This window comes from Hemiscyllium ocellatum, chromosome 43 (genome assembly GCF_020745735.1).
Source record: "Hemiscyllium ocellatum isolate sHemOce1 chromosome 43, sHemOce1.pat.X.cur, whole genome shotgun sequence".
NCBI classification, from domain to species: Eukaryota; Metazoa; Chordata; class Chondrichthyes; order Orectolobiformes; family Hemiscylliidae; genus Hemiscyllium; species Hemiscyllium ocellatum.
The window spans coordinates 16589822-16603882 of NC_083443.1; the positions used below are offsets into that span (position 1 = coordinate 16589822).

A 14061-nucleotide genomic window follows, 5' to 3' on the forward strand; every position below is an offset into this window, starting at 1 on the left:
ATTAGCTTCTTAATTCCAGATGTTTATTGAATTCAAATTCCACCATCTGTCAGGCAGGATTTGAACCTGGATCCTTGAACGTGAACCTGTGATGGAATACTCTTCGCTTGCCTGAATGAGTACAGCCCCAACAACACGGAAGGAGCTTGACCCCATCCAGGACAAAGCAGACAACTTGATTGGTACTCCCTCCAAAGATGCTCAGTAGTAGCAGTGTGTCCTATCCACAAGATGCATTGAAGAAATTCACCAAAGATCCTCAGACAGCGCCTTCCAAACCATGACCACTCCATCAAGAAGGACAAGGGCAGCAGATACATGGGAACACCACCACCTGCCAGTTCCCCTCCAAGCCACTCACCATCCTGACTTGGAAATGTATCAATGTTCCTTCAATGTCACTGGAAGGTTTCTCTGTCTTCCACACTGTAGGAGTTCTATGATCGTGCCAGACGGCTGTGAGAGCGAGAGAGAGAGAGAGAGAGCATGAGAGCGAGAGAGAGAGAGAGAGAGAGAGAGAGCATGAGAGCCAGAGACGGGGCGAGAGCCAGAGACGGGGCGAGAGCCAGAGACAGGGCCCTCCCAACAACAATGAAGGAACACTGATACATTTTGATATGGGTCAAATACTGGAATTCCCTCCCTCAGGGCATTGTGGGTCAACCTACAGCACATGGACTGCAGCTGTTCAAGAAGGCAACTCACCCCCACCATTTAAGGGTAACTAGGAATGAACCATAAATGCTGGCCCAGCAAGTGATGCCCACTTTCCACAAAATAAAAAATGAAATCCCCAGTATATTATCTGGGTCTCTGGATTAACAGCCCAGTGAGAAAACCAGTAGGCCATTGCCTCCTTTATAAATAAATAAGATACTCTCAATGAATAAATATAGTTACTAATAGATTGGATGGATAGGAAAGCCAGATACATATTGGACAAAAGACATTAATGCAGTATTTGAATGAGTGGAGCTTCTCGTTAATCTTTGCTTATCTATTTCTTCATTACTGATGTTATCACTCAGTTAAGTATGAGGTCCCTGGTGACCTTCCACCTCTCTCTCAGATCCCGAGGTTTATATTGCTTTAATTTAGGAGTTCATTCTATGCCTGCAACATATTCTGGGCTGGGGCTTAGATTAGAGCGGTACTGGAAAGGCACAGCAGAGCAGGCAGGATTCGAGGAGCAGGAAAATCGATGTTTCAGGCATGTCCTAGGGAGGAGTGAAGGGCAAGTGATATGGCATCTGACGTGGACCTGTTGGTCCGACAGGCAAACTGGAGTGGGTCAAGAGTAGTGGGGAGGCTGGAGTTGACGAATGCCATGACCAGCCTTTCAAAGCACTTCATGACCACCGAGGTTAGGGCGACTGGATAGTAGTCATTGAGACATAGGTAAAAACAATGACTGCAGATGCTGGAAACCAGATTTTGGATTAGTGGTGCTGGAAGAGCACAGCAGTTCAGGCAGCATCCAAGGAGCAGCAAAACTGACATTTCGGGCAAAAGCCCTTCAGTCCCGATGAAGGGCTTTTGCCCGAAACATCAATTTTGCTGCTCCTCGGATGCTGCCTGAACTGCTGTGCTCTTCCAGCACCACTAATCCAAAGTCATTGAGACATGCTGCACGAGCCTTCTTAGGCACAGGGATGATGTTGGCCCTCTTGAAACAGGCAGGGACAGTGAGTGACCTGCTGCAGGGAGAGGTTGAAGGTGTCTGAGAAGACCTCTGCCAGTTGATCTGTGTGTGCTCTGAGTGCATGGCCTGGTACTCCGTCTGGTCCCATCGCTTTCCTTGCATTCACATGAAGGAAAACTGATCTGACCTCTGATGCAGTGAATGTTGGGACAGGTTCGTCAGAACTTGTCGGAATAGGTGTTACCTCTCTACTGAAATTCTGCTCAAAGTGAGCATAGAAGGCATTGAGACGATGCGACTCCAGACCCACAGCAATGTGATTGACTCTTAAAGGCCTCTGGGCATTTAGGAATGGGCAATTAAAACTGGTCTAGTCAGTGATGCTCACATCTCATAAATGAATAAAGAAAAAAAACGATGATAGGTAATGAGGTAATTATTTTTAAACATTGTGACATAAAGAAGAAAATTTCTGCTTGTTAATGTAAGAAAAAGCCTCAGACTACTTTACAGTTGTGTGCTGATCAATCTTTCCTTTCTTTTGTTTTTGTGAAGCCCTTCGTTCTGCAAATTACATTTGCTGCTTATTTTAGAATTACTCCTGTCCTGTTCCATCTATCACTGTGAGTGGGCTTCGTGGTGCCTTACTCAGGTTTAAAATATCATTAGCCAAGCAGAATCTGGGCTCGGACTGGCGAGGAAGGTTAATGCAGTCTAAATGACTGATGAACAAGGACACAATCTATTTACATTTTGTAATCCTACTCCAACAGTGACGGCAATTGTCTGGATCAATACGATCCACAGGACCAGGAGTTCACCTTCCTCTCTGCAGAATTTCATTGTACAGGCCTAGATCGAAAAGAAAATTAGAAACTAGCTGTTCATATCCATCGAAAATAATTCAGAAAAGCAGTGAATTTGCTTATTGCTCATTTAATCCCGTTTCGATCTATTCACTCATCTTTTTAAAGAAGCTCTAACAACTGACATGCACCTTTCCAAGATTTTTCAAATGCCAGGTTTCTCAATGTAATCTTTAATATTTGATAAGCATTTTTGGAATAATAGGCCAAGCAGAACCATTAGCTCAATTCAAACATATTTCAATGGTAGGTTGAGAGGGTTAAAGTTCACCTTCCACAACTTTGAGCTCACCCAAAGTCTCCTGTCTCTATCCCCCCCCCCCCAAGTAATATTCACATGCTAACTGCTTTCGCTGACATGCAATGGTCTGGGAGTGTCTTGATTGCAATATAACATCCTTGCTTGTATATCCTTCCATGGCCTCATGCCTTCTTTCGTCACAGGAAGTGCAGGGTTACGGGGATAGAGTAGAAAAGGTAGGATGCTTTTTGGAGGGTCAGCATGTACTTGATGGGCCGAATGGTCTGCTTCCACACTTTTGGGATTCGATCCCTGAAACCTGCTCTCCAACCAGCCAACACTTGGAGATTTCTGTCCCTTCTATATCACCTCCAATTGTAGGCTCTTGCAAATTCATTATTTTAATTGCTCAATTCTGGCCATCGTACCTTCAGCATGCTTAGTCCTGAACACTCAAACTTACCCCCGAAAACACTCACTCACTCCTCTCCTACATTAAGTCGCTTTTTAAAACCCAAATCTTAGGCCAATAATCTGCTCACCTCACTTTCACATGATCAGTCTGCTGTAGGGGCAGGGTGTATGCTTAATGAAGCGGATCTAGGACAATTATAGGAGAAAAGTAATTGGGCCACACAGAGACACCCTCCATGAAACACAAGAAAAGTGACACTTTGCCCATTTCTGGTATCAGTTTTCTGACTCTGTCTAAAGCTTTCATGTTCTTAAACACTTTAATTAAATCTCCCCACAAGCTTGTTTGGCTGCAAGAACAACTACCCCAGCTTCTTCACAACAAAGCTCTTATGCCGGATCAATTTGAGTGAAGTACAGATGCTCTCAAGAATGAGCATATTCTGATAAAGTATCATTGGACCCAACACATCTCTGCTTTCTCTCCACAAGCCGGGACTGCTGAGTTTCTCCAGCTATTTCTGTTTACGTGTCAGATCTCCAGTGTCTGCACTTCTTTATTGTATTTATTATAGGTGCACAATGTTCGTCCATTTCAGCATTGCACAAAATCATTGCACGGTCATCCAACTGAAATTGAGAACCATTAAGCTTTACAATATTCAAAGGAAATGATAAATAAATGTGTTTTTTTCTAGTATCTATATGAATTATCCCCCTAGTTGCCTGTAGTATTCACAGATCATTAATTCCTGAAGACTTCTGGACCATTCAAGAGACTTAGAGGCTCTAGTTTAACCACAGCAGACTAATTTGACATTAAATGTTTCTAAGTCATTAGAATTAGACTATAGAAGCATAAAATCTTGGAATGTTACAGTACAGAAGGAGGCCATTCAACCCATCATGTCTGACCTGGCTCCTGAAAGAGCTACCCAGCTACTCCTATTGTGCAGCCCCATCTCTGTCACCCTCAATGAAAACCACTGAGTATGTCTTTAAAGTATGAAAATAACACAAACACCATTGCCAAAGAGCTGCTGGAGATGGGAAACCAAAATAGAAATGCTGGAGGAACTCAGCAGGTTTGACAGCAACTGTTGGAAGAAAGCAGAATTAACGTTTCAAATCTAGCAACACTTCATCAGAACTCTGGTGTTCAAAAATGCTGTGATGAGTGTTTTGGCCATCAATTGCTTACAATGAGCTGTACACTGTAGATGTAAAATCATTTTGCACTGAATTACATGAGTAAGAACATTACTTCTTGTGTCAGTGATCCAGACGGTGTGCACACAGCTCATACGATGTTAGGTATACTGTAAGTGAATCCATGGATCAAATAGGCTCTACAATGCCTTTCCACGTGGCTCAATTGCTTTTCAAACAGGTACAGAGGTGTTTCTCCACTGTATTTGGAACCTCGTCTGGTGAGAGTGAGACCTGATGAAGGGGTCTGCCTGAAACGTCAATGCTCCTGTTCCTCTGATGCTGCATGACCTGTGCTTTTTTCCAGTACCACACTTTGTCAACTGGTGAAAGTGACAAGAGATTGGGATGGTCAGTACATGTCTGTCTGGTCAGAGATAGCTCGGATTGTACAGGCAAGCTCAGATCTCCCAGCCCAGCCAGATACAACCAGTAAGAGCACAGCTATAAATCTTTGACCATGGGTTTGTGGTTTAAGTACATCCACAGAGGTAGCCCAATGGTAAAATTTACAATGTTTATATTAATTAAAAAATAGGAAGCCATGAGCAATTTCTACTTTGTAATCCAACTGTGAGGCGCGTGCTGTTATAATACGAGCATTTTTTAAAAAATAGTGTGGTCACATTTGAAGCAGAGTTCAGGATACTGTGTTCTGAGCCCTCCTAGGTATCCATTACTTCCAATTGTTATTTAATTACATTTTCCAACTACTTCAACCTTTCAACAAATAACTTGGAAACCACCTCCCATGAGCATATACTGAAATTCTGTGTTACTTGAAGAGCTCACCAGTCTGGCATGATCATAGAATCCCTACAGTGTGGAAACAGGCCCAAAGGCCTAACAAGTCCACGCTGACCTTCCGAAGAGTAACCCACCCAGACCCATTCCCCTACACTGATACTCTACAGTTACAAGGCAAAGGTGAGGACTGCAGATGCTAGAGATCAGTCAAGAATGTGCCGCTGGAAAAACACAGCAGGGCAGTTATCCCTGGCCAATGCACCTAACCCACACATCCCTGAACTTTATGGGCAATTTAGCTTGGCCAATTCACCTAACCTGCACATTTTTGGATTGAGAGGGGAAACTGGATCAACCAGAGGAAACCCACGCAGGCACAGGGAGAATGTACAAATGTACAGCACAGAAACAGACCTTTCAGTTTAACTGGTTCATGTCGACCAGATATCCTAAATTAATCTGGTCCCATTTGCCAGCATTTGACCAATATCCCTCAAAACTCTTCCTATTCATATACCCATCCAGATGCCTTTAAAATGTTGTGATTGTACCAGCCTCCACCACTTCCTCTGGTAGCTCAATCCATATGTGCACCACCCTCTATGTGAAAATGTTGCCCTTAGGTCCTTTTTAAATCTTTCCCCTCTCACCTTCAACCTATGCCCTCTAGCTCCCATCCCAAAGACTTTGTCTATTCACCCCATCCATGCCTCTCATGATTTTATAAACCTCTATAAGGTCACCCCTCAGCCTCTGACACTCAAGGGAAAAATAATCCCAGCCTATTCAGCCTATCCCCATAGCTCAAATCCTCTAGCCTTAGCAATATCCTGGTCAGTCTTTTCTGAACCCTTTCAAGTTTCACATCTTCTTTCTGGTAGCAGGGGCCCTGAACCTGATGATATGACTAGCTGGTGCTGGCTTTTGACCTAAGATAAAGGAGCAGAATTAGGCCATTCAGCCCATTGAGTCTGCTCTGCTATTTGATCATGACTGATATCGTCCTCACCCTCATTTCCTTGCCTTCTTCCCATACCCTTCAACTGATTAACAATTTACCTAACTCCTCCTTTAAATTTACTCAGTGTGGGAGAAAGTGAGGACTGCAGATGCTGGAGATCAGAGTCGATGTGTGGTGCTGGAAAAGCACAGGTCAGGCAGCATCTTAGGAGCAGGAGCATCGAGGTTTCGGCCATAAGCCTTTCATTAGGAAGGGGTTATGTTTCCTGATGAAGGGCTTTTGCTCGAAACATCGATTCTCCTGCTCCTCGGATGCTACCTGACCTGCTGTGCTTTTCCAGCGCCACACTCAACTGTAAACCTCTGTTCCTGATGTTGCTGACCCAAATCCCCCCAAACTGTCTCCATAAAAAAGGAAATAATATGAACAGAGAATTCACAAGAAAGTCTGTACCACATTCTGCATAGTACTTACCAATAATTGAATAAATGAATGCACTTTCAATATTTTGCCAGAACCAAGAGGCCAATTTTAAGCATCATTGAGAAAATGCACGTGGCTCTGAAGCAGTTAACCCGCTTTTGTGATTTACATTTCTTTGCACAATGAGAATCAGGAACTAATGAAAATAAATAATATGTACACAAGACATTTTGACTCTCACAGGAAACAGTGTACAGTCTGTGATCCCATTCTGAACAACCCCACTCTAATAAAGAAAGCTTATTTTTCTCCAATTAAAACTAAGAGAGCTTGTAGGAGACAGATTGTTAATTCAAGAGCAACATTTTTGAGACCATGCATGAAACCCAAAAGAAATCTTTTCCATTCCCAACACTTTCTACAGTTCTTTACTTATTCAAACAGTCATTTAATCAATTCTGATTAATATTGTTTCACAACAGGAGTCTTAAATAGCTTCTTCATTTGATGTCAAGTCAATAATACAATGCTTGATTAGAACTCTTGCGACAGAGGCATCTACTTACATTGCCTTTCTTTTATTCTGGCAGTATACAGTGCTCAAAATGGAGTGAAATAGTTGGAATGGAGAGCTTATCCAAATAGGACTCTGGAAGAAGTTGGGTCCGCCTTACATGAAGGTATAATTTTATAGATGTGTCAACTTAATGAGTGAGCGTGATCAGTTATCTTTGGAATTTTATCTATCATTTGCCCGCACATGCAAGAGACTTCAATTCAGGAACCATTGTGTCTTAATAAAATATTGAAGAAAGTAAATTAATAAGCACATTCTGATGCCTAATGGGAGCAATTCAGTGCTATTGGTGCAATGAAAATCCCAAAAGTCAGATTTATCTTTGCTCGGAGCACATTGCATGAATACTTCAATTAGCACTCTGTCCTGTGTTCAACACATCTTTAAATCAGTGCTTTCACACTTGAAGGTTCGGGAGTGACTGAATCTATACAATACCACTGTGAGAGACTTGATTCACTCAACAAATGGAAAATAGCTTGATTAAATGTTGCGTTTCTCACCACTGTTACACACAACAGAGCAGGTCCAAAAGGTGGGAAGGAGTGTCCGACACGATAACTTCAGCTAGCGTAGGAATTGAACCCACACGGTCATCACCACTCTACATTGCAAACCAGCAGTCCAGCCAGTAGAGCTAATTGATTCACAAAAGTTGGTTTTGCTGAATAATTAAAATCAAGTCGCAACCTCTAACATCAGAGTTATTACTGGGTCAAAAACCCATATAGTGCCATTCAAATAACTGATGGGAAAGTATCTTCAGAGATCCTCATTAATAGCTGCTCTTGAAATTTGTTGTATGATATATCTGGACTAACTATCCACACGTTTGTCAGTGAACTTTTATTAAATGTTTACACAATATAAATGATATGGTAGGAGAGGACATTTCTGAAATTCTATCTTCCCAGTTTCAAGTGATGTGACATCCTCATGATGTTGCTCCCTGTGCACATGCCCAGTTGCTATTGTTCGAGCAAATATGTCAGTGACGCTTCATCACAGCACAAGATTTTAAAAAGTTCAAATCCTAATTGTGTGTGTGTGTGTGTGTGTGTGTGAAGGATTAAAAATAATGAGCAATGCAAGTGAGATCAGGGTGGCGGTTGGTTTTGGGATGGTGTTGCGGGATGGGGGATGGGGTCACTGGAGTATCAAATGCATTGCCTAAAGTAGCAGCAAGAAGGTTCCAAATTAAATGGGATCAGAATTTCAATTCCAATCCGTCAGTTTTGTAGTTGGAATTACATCAGAAAAAAAACATTCAATCTTGAGAACATGTCCAAGAATTTCCTTGGCATATACACCTTTGTCAGTGAAAATTCAATATGATCAACTAAACTAGGGACAGGCTAGAAATTGCTGCATGTGAGGTGAAAAAAGGACTCAAGGTTAATAGTTAATTTAATATCTAAAATGTCAAGTCTCAGTGGAACACAGCAAATAGAGTGATAGCTGAAGGTGCTAGGTCAATGCAGTAGAAGTTGGAAGATATTAAATCTTGAGTACGATGTTCCCTTTTGGTTACATAGATGTGTTTCAAAGTGATGGAGTTGGCATAGAGAGGAACTGCAGGTCAAAGTATATGATTGATTTACAAGGTAAAAAAGGACTACCGAGTCTCAAAATGAGTGGTGGAGAGGAATTTTCTTTTTAGAAACATAGGAGGTGCCACTAAAGTATCTGAGTATGGCAGAGTAAAAAGAAAGAGGAAGTCCAAGTTAAAGATGGCAAAGGAAAATGTGGGAAAGATGATCTAAAGAACTTCAAACCCTTAAAATGGCCTGCTACCTGGGAGTTGGCAATGAGAACTTAAAACTGTGAGACAAAACGATGTGGATAAGCGATATTACTTTCATTTTCTATCTAAACAGATGGGTTAAAATGAGCCACTGTTGCCTTGATCCATACTGGCATAGATATTTAAAAGAAGCAAATTAATAACATGGTCACATATCATGGTGGGGGTGCACAGTCTAAATGCCAACTGATTCTGTTCAATTGTTCAATGTCTCACTCTCCCAGTGTCTCAGCAGTGAAGTGTAATACTGAATGTGGGATTGAGTCAATAGTAGGTGCTAGACCAAGACTCTAGTTTACTTTTCTTTGGGTTGTGTTCTCAGCCTGAGCAGTAATGGGACAGCAATTCACCTGAAAGGTTCCACAAAGAAGGGATCAAACAAAAAAAAAATTCCTGATCTACAATGAGGATTTCTTTTTCGCTTGAACATTGAATGAAGACAAAATCGAGTTTGAGTCAGGTAATAGCAACATTAAGTTCTGGCCCAGGGAGAATGTTGATGATTAGTCACATGGATAAGGAACAGGGAGTCACCTGCCATTGGAGCACTGCCCACAGCAAGAATCACTCTCTTCAGAAAGAGAGAAAGATAATGTTTTACAGTTTTTATGGCAATTCGAATTTAATGCTGTTTTGGGAACATGATTAAGTTTGAATGGTATTTTACTGCGATAGCTGAGCTCCGGCTATACATCTGCACTGTCTGCTGTCCATTCTCCAGATGGAATGGACTGACATCCCAGTTCAACATTCGTGTCTGAATCTTTACTAGTGTCGGGGGGGGGGTTTAATCTGAGCACTTACAGCACTGCTGCGGAGCGGTCTTCACATCTGGCGCTCACAACAGGAGGCATTGACTAGACCAAAGGTCAAAGCACACAACTGCGTTTTCAAATTTATCCCACCTAAAAAGTGTCTTCTGAATTAATTTCTCCCACCAATGTCCAGATCAATCCTCCTACAACTGAACCTGTACTTCGTCATTACTCTCCCTCACACAAATCAGAGATGGATCCTTTGGGCATTATGGTGTGAGGTTGACAGTTAAATGCACTCATTGTAGAATTAGAGAAATTGCATACACCCACCTCAATGTGAATGCTCTCAGCAGTGAGATGAAGATGAAATGTACTTATTTATCCTTGTTCTTCCTAATTTCTTCGAAACTAAAGTTTTCACATTGTCAATAGCTTCCTAAAAAATATCATATTAATGCTGATTCAGGCTTCTCTTTATATTCCCCTCAACATCCTCTTTTGGATAGATATATGGAAGAAAATGGAATAGTGTCAGTTAGATGGGCTTCAGATTGGTTTCACAGGTTAGTATAACATTGAGGGCCGAAGGGCCTGTTCTGTACTGTAATGTTCTATGTTCTTAGCACACATGATTTGGTTTGGTTTTTGTTTTGATTTATTAGTGTCAGGTATAGCAAGACAAAGGCAGATTATACCACATAAGTACACCAGGGTAACAGAGCAAAGTGCAGGTTACAATGTAGACACAGACAGACACAGACAGACACAGACAGACAGACACAAATGTTAATGAGGCCCATTCTGATAACAGCAGGGAAGAATCTGTTCATGGGTGTGGACACAATCTTTTATATTTCCTACGTTACAGAAGAGGGTGGAAGAGTGTATAACTGGAGTGCAAGGAGTCTTTCATTATGTTGATTGCTTTCCTGAGGCAGTGGTAGGTACCAATGAAATCAGTAGATGGGAGGCTGGGTTGGGTGAAGGGTCTGGGTTATGTTCACAATTCTCTGTAGGTTTCTTGTCATCTTGGGCAGAACAGTTACCATACCATGCTGTGATGCATCCAAATAAGATGCTTTTGGTACATCTACTAAAATTTATAGGAGTGCTTATGGACATGCCAAAATTCCTTTATGGGCTCTTTTGCGTGAAACAGCTGATGGTTTCAATTCCATGGAAAACTACTGCAATAGCCATTAAAATGGCTTTCATTTATGAGAGGAGAACAGGAGTAGGATATTCAGCCCATCGAGTCTGTCTGATATTCAGTTAGATCATGACTGATCTACCTCAATTCCTCTTCCCTGCACTATCTCCATGTAAATCTTAATGTCATTAGTTGCTAAAAATGTATTGGATCAATGTTGGAGTTTCCACAGCCCTCTAGAAGATTATGTCCCCTGATTCTAGAGTCACCAACTAGAGGAAATATGCTATATCACTAAGACTTTTGTAAATTTCTATAAAATTGCCCCTCATTTTACAAAACTTCTGGTGAGTACAGGCTCAAGTTTTCTCAAACTCTCTTCATAAATCTACCCTAGCCTTCCCAGGCATTAATCAAGTGCACTTCCATATATTCCCTCCATGGCAAGTCTATAATTCCCTTAGGTAAAGAGATCAAAGCTGTACACAACCCACCAGGCAGATGTGGTATCACCCAAGAGCTATACATTGGAGAAAGGCATCTTCACTTCAATCTTCAAATCCCCTTCTTTTACTGTTGCTGCATAGTAGCTTTCCACGACTTTCAAACACTCATTTTTCCCAACCTCACACAATTTATAAAGTGCTTTTGCCCAAAACGTCGATTTCCCTGCTCCTCAGATGCTGTGCTTTCCTAGCACACTCTTGACTCTAACCTCCAGTATCTCTAGTATTCACTTTCACCCATTTAAAAACTAGTCTGTCTGTTGTTTTCTTAGAGAAGGTAACTTGTATTTACCATGTTCTAGCCCAATTACTTAACTGTCCAAATCTACTTGAAGTCTCCACACCCTCCCACAACTCACATTCCCACCCAATTTGGTGTCATCATCAAATTTGATAATATTGCTGTCAGCCCCCACATCCAAATCATTTATGTATATCTTGAACAGTTATGCTTAACACTGACCCTTGTGGTACTCCATTAGTAACACACTGCCACTAAGAATGATTCATTTAGTCCTACTCTCTAATTTTCAATGCATGCTAGAATACATCTCAACCCCATATGCTCCAATTTAATTTGCTAATCTCCAGATAACTAACCACAAATTAAAGCTTCGGACAAACCAATGGAACATTCTCCACACTGCTGGCAGATGGTTATCAATGCTACCCGTGCAAGTATATTTTGTAAGGCTTATGAAGGTCAGCTTGTTTGGTGGTCAAAAGCATCCACATTGGAAGAATTAACAGAAGCACCTGATTGAAGGTAACATTGAGTGTAACAATTCAAATTTCTATTCCATTGTGAAATTGATGGAACACTCACTGTATATCACTCACCTGCTTCTTCACATCTGTTAATTGTCAAGTTGATTAATCCTGTTGTAATATATGTTAGTCTATAAAGTTATCTCCATTTCAATGGTTATAGTATTGACTGAAAGCAACGGTTCCTTATTGGATGCCACTTCAGTCCAGATCTAGTACTATAATTCTGCAACTATGGACCAGATTTAATGAGGCATTGGGGGTATAAAAAACAGCCTGTTCTATTTCCCTTCACTTAATAAGTGAAGGGCATTAGTTGTCTTGAGGCAAGACTTTTGGGTCCATCTTTGCAAGGTGTATGCCAATCAAATGGCTGACAGCTCCCCAATCCCAGTAGCATCACAGGGAACAGTGACCATTGGGACTGGGATACATTCCCAGCAATGTCAGGTAACTGGAGTGAGAGGCAAGGCAGAAGTGGGGAGGACATGGGTATGGAGTCACTAGCACCAATACTGTTGCAACTGATGTGCTAATCAAATATGATTCAATGGAGTCAGTGGCAAATGGAGAAGCATTAGCAGTGATATATATCAAGAGGCAGTTCTTATTCCTGACTGCCTGTCTCCCTTCTGAGGTTATGTCCTTACCTGCTGAGATTGGTGGGTACCACAGATACTGTCGTGTAATATCTGTATTACAAACAGTTTAATTGAGTTTTAAATTTGCTTTGACACGGAAGTCATGGGATTTCTTTTTCAATAGAAGAAAGTTGCATGGGAACGGAGAAATGAGGACAGTCCTAAATCATAAGGCAAATTTTGAAGAATCAGTGAAGACAAAATGAATCAAATAGCCGCCTTAAGGATCACAGCAACTCAAATCAGCTGTACTGCGCAGTGATGGTAAACTGGACTTATGTACAATATCTACTGATTCTCCAATGTTTACACTATGAGTAACATGCTCACAAACCCCAACAAGTTTGACAAACACAATCTTTCCCCTTCGTGAATCACTATTGACCCTTTGCAATTTTACCATTCCTTTCTAAATTTTAAAGCTATATTAAAAGTTAATTCACTAAAATAAATAAAAAGACTAACCTTGAGGGAGAATTTAATCCTTTGAAAAAGAAACACATTCACCAGCTCTCAGTATAGACTGAAACAGCTGATTCAAGATTTTGCAAACCTGTTTAATTGAGGTACATTATTAACAAGCTGCAGCTGTTAGCAGGGGCCTTGTTTATGCATCTCTTTTAAAGGCTGAAACAATTTATGTCGGAGAGACATTTTTAGTTAATTGCTAATTTGAAGGTCAAAACAAGACTCTAGGTGGAAATTAATTGTCCAAATTCTTACTGTTATAGGTGGCACAGTGGTTAGCACTGCCTCATAGTGCCAGAGACCTGGGTTCAAATTCCCAACTCAGGTGACTGACTGTGTGGAGTTTGCACGTTCTCCCCGTGTCTGCGTGGGTTTCCTTCGGGTGCTCCAGTTTCCTCCCACAGTCCAAAGATGTGCCGGTCAGGTGAATTGGCCATGCTAAACTGCCCGTAGTGTTAGGTAAAGGGGTAAATGTAGGGGTATGGGAGGGTTGCGGGTCGGTGTGGACTTGTTGGGGCCGAAGGGCCTGTTTCCACACTAAAGTAATCTATGCAGATCACAACAACACCTTTTACACTCCCTGAAAAATGACTGATAGTTTTTTTTATAAACCAGTTTGATCAGAAAGACTGAGCTGTGTAAAATCTTCTAATGCTCATGCAAGTTATTTAGAAACAAAGATAATGTGAAATGAGAAAGCCTTTCTCACAGCACATAGTTAGGGTCGGGAATGCACTGGACACCGGTTCAGTCGAGGCATTCCGAGGCAATGAGATGATTATTTGAATAGGAGCTGGTTGGACAGATACGGAGAAATGAGAACCAAATGAACTGCAGACGCTGTAAATCAGAAACAAAAACAGCAATTGCTGGGAAAGGTCACATG

At 41.4% G+C, this 14061-nt stretch overlaps 1 protein-coding gene across 1 annotated transcript in view; it reads right to left on the reverse strand.

Moving 5' to 3' along the window:
• The window catches only part of LOC132834916 (rho GTPase-activating protein 22-like), a 411982-nt gene that overhangs the window by 315876 nt on the left and 82045 nt on the right, over positions 1-14061 (reverse strand). The gene's annotated exons all lie outside the window — the stretch shown is intronic.